The following is a 6,319-nucleotide window of genomic DNA, read 5'->3' as shown; positions in this document are numbered from 1 at the left end:
CAAAAAGAACTCTAAAATATCGGGCCTTTCCTCCACTCCTCCCCACCAAGTCTCATGACTATTTCAACTATCTTTTGGTTGCTTTTTGAGGCATTTCTTGGTGCCATTATGGTCCAAGAATTCTTGGAATTGCAGTCCATCTGGAGGCATGTGGTTAAGGAAAGCTACTTAAGGTTAGGGTTCACATGATCTTTCTTAGGAATATTCAACAAAGAAATAGTTTACATTCTCTGCTAGATTCTCTAAATAAAAAGTTGTTGAAATTTTGTACTTTCACCCTGTATTGAGGTAGCACATTAAAACAGTGTTTGTTTTATTTCTGATTTAGAGTATTTTTTTCAATATTCCAATAGTCATGTTAAAAAGATGACTAGATCATTGGTATAGCTGCAGTATGTTCCATTCTTATTTGCATTTGTTTATTTTATTTATTTATTTATTAAGCAAATTTATATAGCCGCCCATACAGCTACTCTGGACAGCATACAACAACCAGATAAAAACAAATATAAAAACAACATGAAAAATATAAAAACCACATTAATAAATATCATAAAAACCAAGATACAAACCATAAAGGAGGGAGAATAAAAATGACCCCCTCAGCAAAGGAGCCATCTAAGTAGGTCTCTGGTTCCCTGGAGGCCCCAGGCCTGATCGTATAACCAGGTCTTGAAGGCTTTCCAGAATAGCAAAAGAGATGGCACTAATCTAATCTTGGGAGTAAGGATATTCCATAAGGCGGGCACCACAGCATTACTGCATTTCTATGCATTGTTACATTTCATGAGATTAAAAGGCATTCTATGGACTGTCTTAGGTGTCCCCGCTATATTTAACTGCTCATTGTGAAAAACAGAGTACAGGACTAAATAGGTTTGCATCTAATCCAGCAAGCCTGTTTTTATGTTAAACTCTCTCTTTAAAAAGCCATATTTTCTAATAATAACAATTTTAATTATCACTAGCATATATATATCAAACTGTAATATATTCCCATTCTTTGCATTATTTATAGTGTATTATCAAACAGTAATTACAGTTTATTCTGTACAGTGTCTCAAGCCATACCAAACCCCAAAATTCTCTGTTCCTGTGTTCTGATACATTAGGATGAACAAAGAGCAACCCCACTCAATTACACCATCAGGAATCCTGGGATAAATTGTGTGATATTATAGATTGGTTATTTGCAGTTTAGTATTGATATTAAAGGGAAAACAGCTGTAAAATGTTGATAGACAATTCTGTTTTTACAAGAAAAATTGAAGAGCAAACTGAGACAAACATCTTATAGAATAGTAAGTGGCTACATTGTTGACAAGAAAAGAGTATCAAGTAGTAGTAATGGACAAGCAGGGAAATTAAGAATCAGATAATTAGTAGAAACAGGGCCTTGAGATCTTGATGTTGTTTGGTAATTCAGTCATTTTCAATCCATTTTTCCTGGATTGTCTGCCAATAACTGCTTTGAGTTTTTGAAAGCCTATGTTTGTGTCATCAGTGATAGTATCTAGCCATCTTGTCTTCAGTTAGCCTCTTTTTCAGTTGCCTTTGATTTGCCAAGCATATGGGTCTTTTCCAAGATCTCTTGCATTTGCTTTATCTTTACCAAACAGTTGAGTTTTAGATTCATGTTTAGTGTTTCCAATGAACAGTCTGGTTTTCCTTTGTTTAGTACTGGATGATTTGTTCTTTTTGTAATTCAAGGTATCATCAATGGTTTTCTCCAGCACCACAATTCAGACGCATCCATGTTTGTTTCTTCAGCCCTTCTGATGGTTTAGCCTTCACAGCCATGTGTTACCACTGGAAAAAACAGTGCATACCTTTGTTGTCAGTGTGATGTCTCTATATTTTAATATTTTATCTGGAACTGTTATATTTTTTTCTTGCAAGGAGCAGACATCTCTTTATTACATGGCTACAATCATCCCTATGAATTTTTAAGCCTAGGGAGATAAAGTCTGGAATATAAAGACAGAGAGATAGGATGGATCAAAGAAAAAATAGAATAGACAGGAGAATATGAAACCCAGACTTGAGGAAAAATAGCATTACAGAGATAATGCTGCTCTGAGAGAAATAAATGATTGCTAAATAAAGGCAAATAAATAAAGGTCATCCTTTGATGGATGGATGCTCTGGGTCTCTCACAAGTGGAGAGTCCACATATTACCAGCCCTTTGAGGAAGACTAGACTAGGAAACCAAAGTTATAAATGCTAATACTACTTTTATTATAATTTTCTTTTTTGGTGCCTTCAAGTCAGTGTTGACCCCTGGCAACTGCCTGGACTAGTTCAGAAGTGGTTTGCCATTGCCTGCTTCCCAGGGCTGAGAGAGAGTGACTGGCCCAAAGTCACCCAGTTTGCTCTAAGGTGGGACTAGACCTCATGGTGTCCCAGGTTCTAGCCTAATGCCTTACTCACTACACCAAACTGGCTCTATTATAAGGTTATAATAATAGAATCTTGCAAGTCTGAATGTGCCTCCCCACTCCGTTCCTCCCTTTATCTTCAAAAGAACTAGGGAGGGTCAAGTCTGAGACACTTTCTAAAATTGCATTTTTGCCTCAGACTCTGATTGCTTTTTTCTGATTGTCTTGGTTATGGCTCTTTCTTTCATTCCTCAAGGTTACTGTTACAGACCATTACACATACACAATGACAAACATACATTCCCACTGAGAAGAGAATGAAGGCAGGCTGGAATTAATATTCATCTCCCAGAATTCTTAGTGTCTCAAAATGATTCTGCTAAGGGGACCTGCCAGCTCCTATGTCTTGTCCAGAATATAAAAAGATAGCATGTCTCCTGTTTTAAAACAAGAGTTCAGATTACAGAAAAATTTTTACTATCTCCCATAACTGGGAGTATTGAGTATTTGTTGTCTCTCTTAGCCCAGTAATACAGTGTGGATCACTTTATAACAGTATTTCTCAACCTTGGGAACTTTTAAGATTTGTGGACTTCATTCTGGGAGTTGAAATCCACACACCTCAGAGTTCCCAAGATTGGGAAACACTGCTTTATAGACTGCATGAAATATAAAAACCTAAAAAGGTTATTTCAGAACTTGTCTGACCTGCATGGTTCATAGGAAAATAAACGTGTGACTGTGACCGACACTGCCTAAGCATATTATAGCATAGTATCTTGCATCTGACTTTTGTTTTATATATAATGATTAAACATCTCTTTTGAAATTTAGTCACAACAGGAATGAGCTGATTCATGATAAGAACATCTCAATCTACAGCAGAAATAGAGGGCTGTCATACAGAAAAGAAGAAGCATGTTCATGGATTTTATCTTAGCTTGTTAGAAAATTTCTAGTTTAAGAAGTGTTGTAAAGAGAGATGTTAGAAAATGTTGTTTTAAGTTAAGAATTTACATTACAGGTGAGTATAGTTCTACACAATTTTTTAGCCAAACAATGAAAGTGTTGATATATTTCTGTGAAACGTCATTAATTTAATTTCTCTCTTTTTCAGATAAATGGAAATCAGAGGTCTGGTCCACACAATCTGCTAAACTATAATCATATTGACATGTTGTCAGTGTTATTGCAGTGACCAGTCATTGTCATGTGTAACCCATGTTTAACTTCATGGCTTCACAATCTCTTTGGACCAATGAGCACTTTTGGAATTTTTAGAACAGAGTAAGGTATTCATACAAAATACTTCACACGGAGTAGCTGTTCATAGAATGACTACAACTATAATGGTAGTCAATGGCAGAACTTCTACTTACCGAATTGAAAATGCAACTGAAAATGCCCTCTACCAACTCCTCTAATTACTTACTTATGTTTCCTAGCTGTCTTTTCTCAGGGCACAATTTAAATTTACTGTGAATGCTTATGGACCCAGTGAGCCATATAAATACTATTGAAAATAAAGAAGATGCTATAAGATGAAACCTTGCTTGGGGGTTTGGAGGCTTCCTTCTTTTTTTTTTTGAATTCCAAGAATTTGAAATCATTTTAAAAATCAGATGAGATGGGGAGCCTGGAATATGCCAAAGGAGATACACATTGGATCCCCCAGGTACCACACTGGGGACCTAGGTATTTGTACGATATGTAAATCCAATAAATTATTTTCAATAAACCATGATAAAACAAGCCAAGGCTTAATGTGAAGTTCAAACCCAACCAATATATCAGAATTTTAGATGCTAATAATCAGTCCTCAGTCTCTGTTTTTCACCTGTAGCATGGGAACATTTCTAATAAAAATCCCATCAATGTTATGAGAGGGCATTTTAAAAAACCATTAAGAAAGCTGTAAATCAATGCCTCAGTTTATTTTAAACCTCCATCATTTATCTGGCTAAATGCATCATAATGATTTCATTGCCAAGGTGTTCACATGGACTGGGGGCAGGGGCAAATAATGACATGTATGTGACACAAATGCTATAATTTATGTACCTGTTTCAGAGGGCCAGACACAATTTTATAATTGTAGCATTTGCTTATATCATTGCCCAATCTAAAGATTTGCAGCAGATGCCACTGGCTATATGACATATTCTGTTCTGTGCTTTTTTATGTTGCCTTTTTTATTTGCCTCTCATTACCATAAGCTAAATAAGTGAAAATAGTCTCAAATGTACAGTATATATAAGGATTCTTTTATGTGTGCATATATGTATTCGCACATATACATATGCACACACATACAAAATACCTACAGGTACTAAGCAAGAATTGGAGATGCTGGTTTGATAGATATTATCTGATACTCATGGGTTGATATTAGTCATATCTGCATTAGTCATGTTTTAACAAATAATAATACCTTTAATAATACCTTTCAGTGCAAAAAAACTAAGAAACACAACATGTTAATCTGTAATATGGATTATTCGGATTTGGATAGCATGTTGTCTGAACTCATTGGATTGGCTTAACACAATGTTTGCTCTCAGCTGATATTTTCTGAGCTTTCAGGAAATAATTGTTTGCTTAGATTAAATTACTGAAACAGATTGCAGCTCTTATTTTCTTAAGTTATTGAAAGAGATTGCAATCTTGCTTCCTTCCTCTTTTCCTCTGTCAATAGTTTATCCACCTCTAATGAGCAAATCTAAGACGTTATCTTTATTTTAAATGAAGTTAAGAAATTTCATACATGTCAGGGAAAGAAGACTCTCTATTACAAGGTCAATGGGGGATCTTGATTCTGGGCAATGATATTGATTATGCTGAGGTTCAACCAAGAAGATACCTTACCCCAAGACAACTGCTACAAACCTGTAACCAGTGAGGACTCATATATCACACTAAAGCACAATATAATTTGGGGTTTGGCTTAGTATATTGCAAGGGTGATTAACCCGCAGGCTGAAAATTTCCTCCAACACCCCAAGATTGTATTGTTGAAATTACATGACAAAGCAGCTACGTTTTGGCTCTCTTTGCTTTTTAGTTTTATGGTAGTTTAAAGATGAGAATAGGAACAATTTCCCCAGTGAGGCTTCTTGCTCCATCACCACCCGTAAACCTTCCCAAAAGAGTGGGGGGAGGCAATGATGCCACTCCTTCTAGTAATAGTATCACCGGATGTCTTCTTGTAGCCCCTCCAAAGGTTAGAAGCTGAGTTGTGGCCTGACTGCTCAAATATTGCCCCTCCCAGAATATTATATATACTCAGCAGTTGTAGTTTATGGTTTACCACAATGGGTAACCTGAGCCATTATCAGGTAATAACTGGAGAAGCAGAGGATGTTTATTAAGTACAATATTGGAATTATATTATAAATAACAATATAGTCTTGCTTCTTACCTTTATGCCGCTATTAATATAATTTCTGATATTTCTTATTTACATATTGAGCAAATCAATACATATTGAATAAATAAAGTGTACCACGTCAACGGTAAGGATTCCAACACAACTAAGGCCAATGCCTCTGACTTTTCAACTTAAATACAATTTAAGGATGTGTCTAGCCTGAAATAACAGTAAAGGTATTTCTGTTCTAGTTTGGGTATGTTTAATTTCTAAGCAAAACATGCACTGATTCATTGGAGTTGGTTCACTTTTGGTAGATGTTAGAACGATAATTGAAATGAATCATTTTAATTGATTATTGTAGTCACATTGATTCATTCTTCAGACCCAAGATAATTCAGAGAGATTGTAACTAGGCACCATTGGTATCAGCATTTATGCCCCTGATCTAACAGTTGCTGTTTGCGTTCATTAAAAGTTGCCTGTAAGTCCATTTCAGTTCCTGGTGATTTATATGGCTGCATCCACATTTTTCCTGGCAACATGATATGGAACATAGATGCTATTGCCTTC

This window comes from Python bivittatus, unplaced genomic scaffold, assembly GCF_059951505.1.
Source record: "Python bivittatus isolate LINGU-HERP-01145 unplaced genomic scaffold, Pbiv_v1 ctg000340_np1212, whole genome shotgun sequence".
In the NCBI taxonomy this organism is placed as follows: domain Eukaryota; kingdom Metazoa; phylum Chordata; class Lepidosauria; order Squamata; family Pythonidae; genus Python; species Python bivittatus.
The sequence above is the reverse complement of the archived record's forward strand: the minus strand, read 5'-3'. Positions refer to the sequence as shown.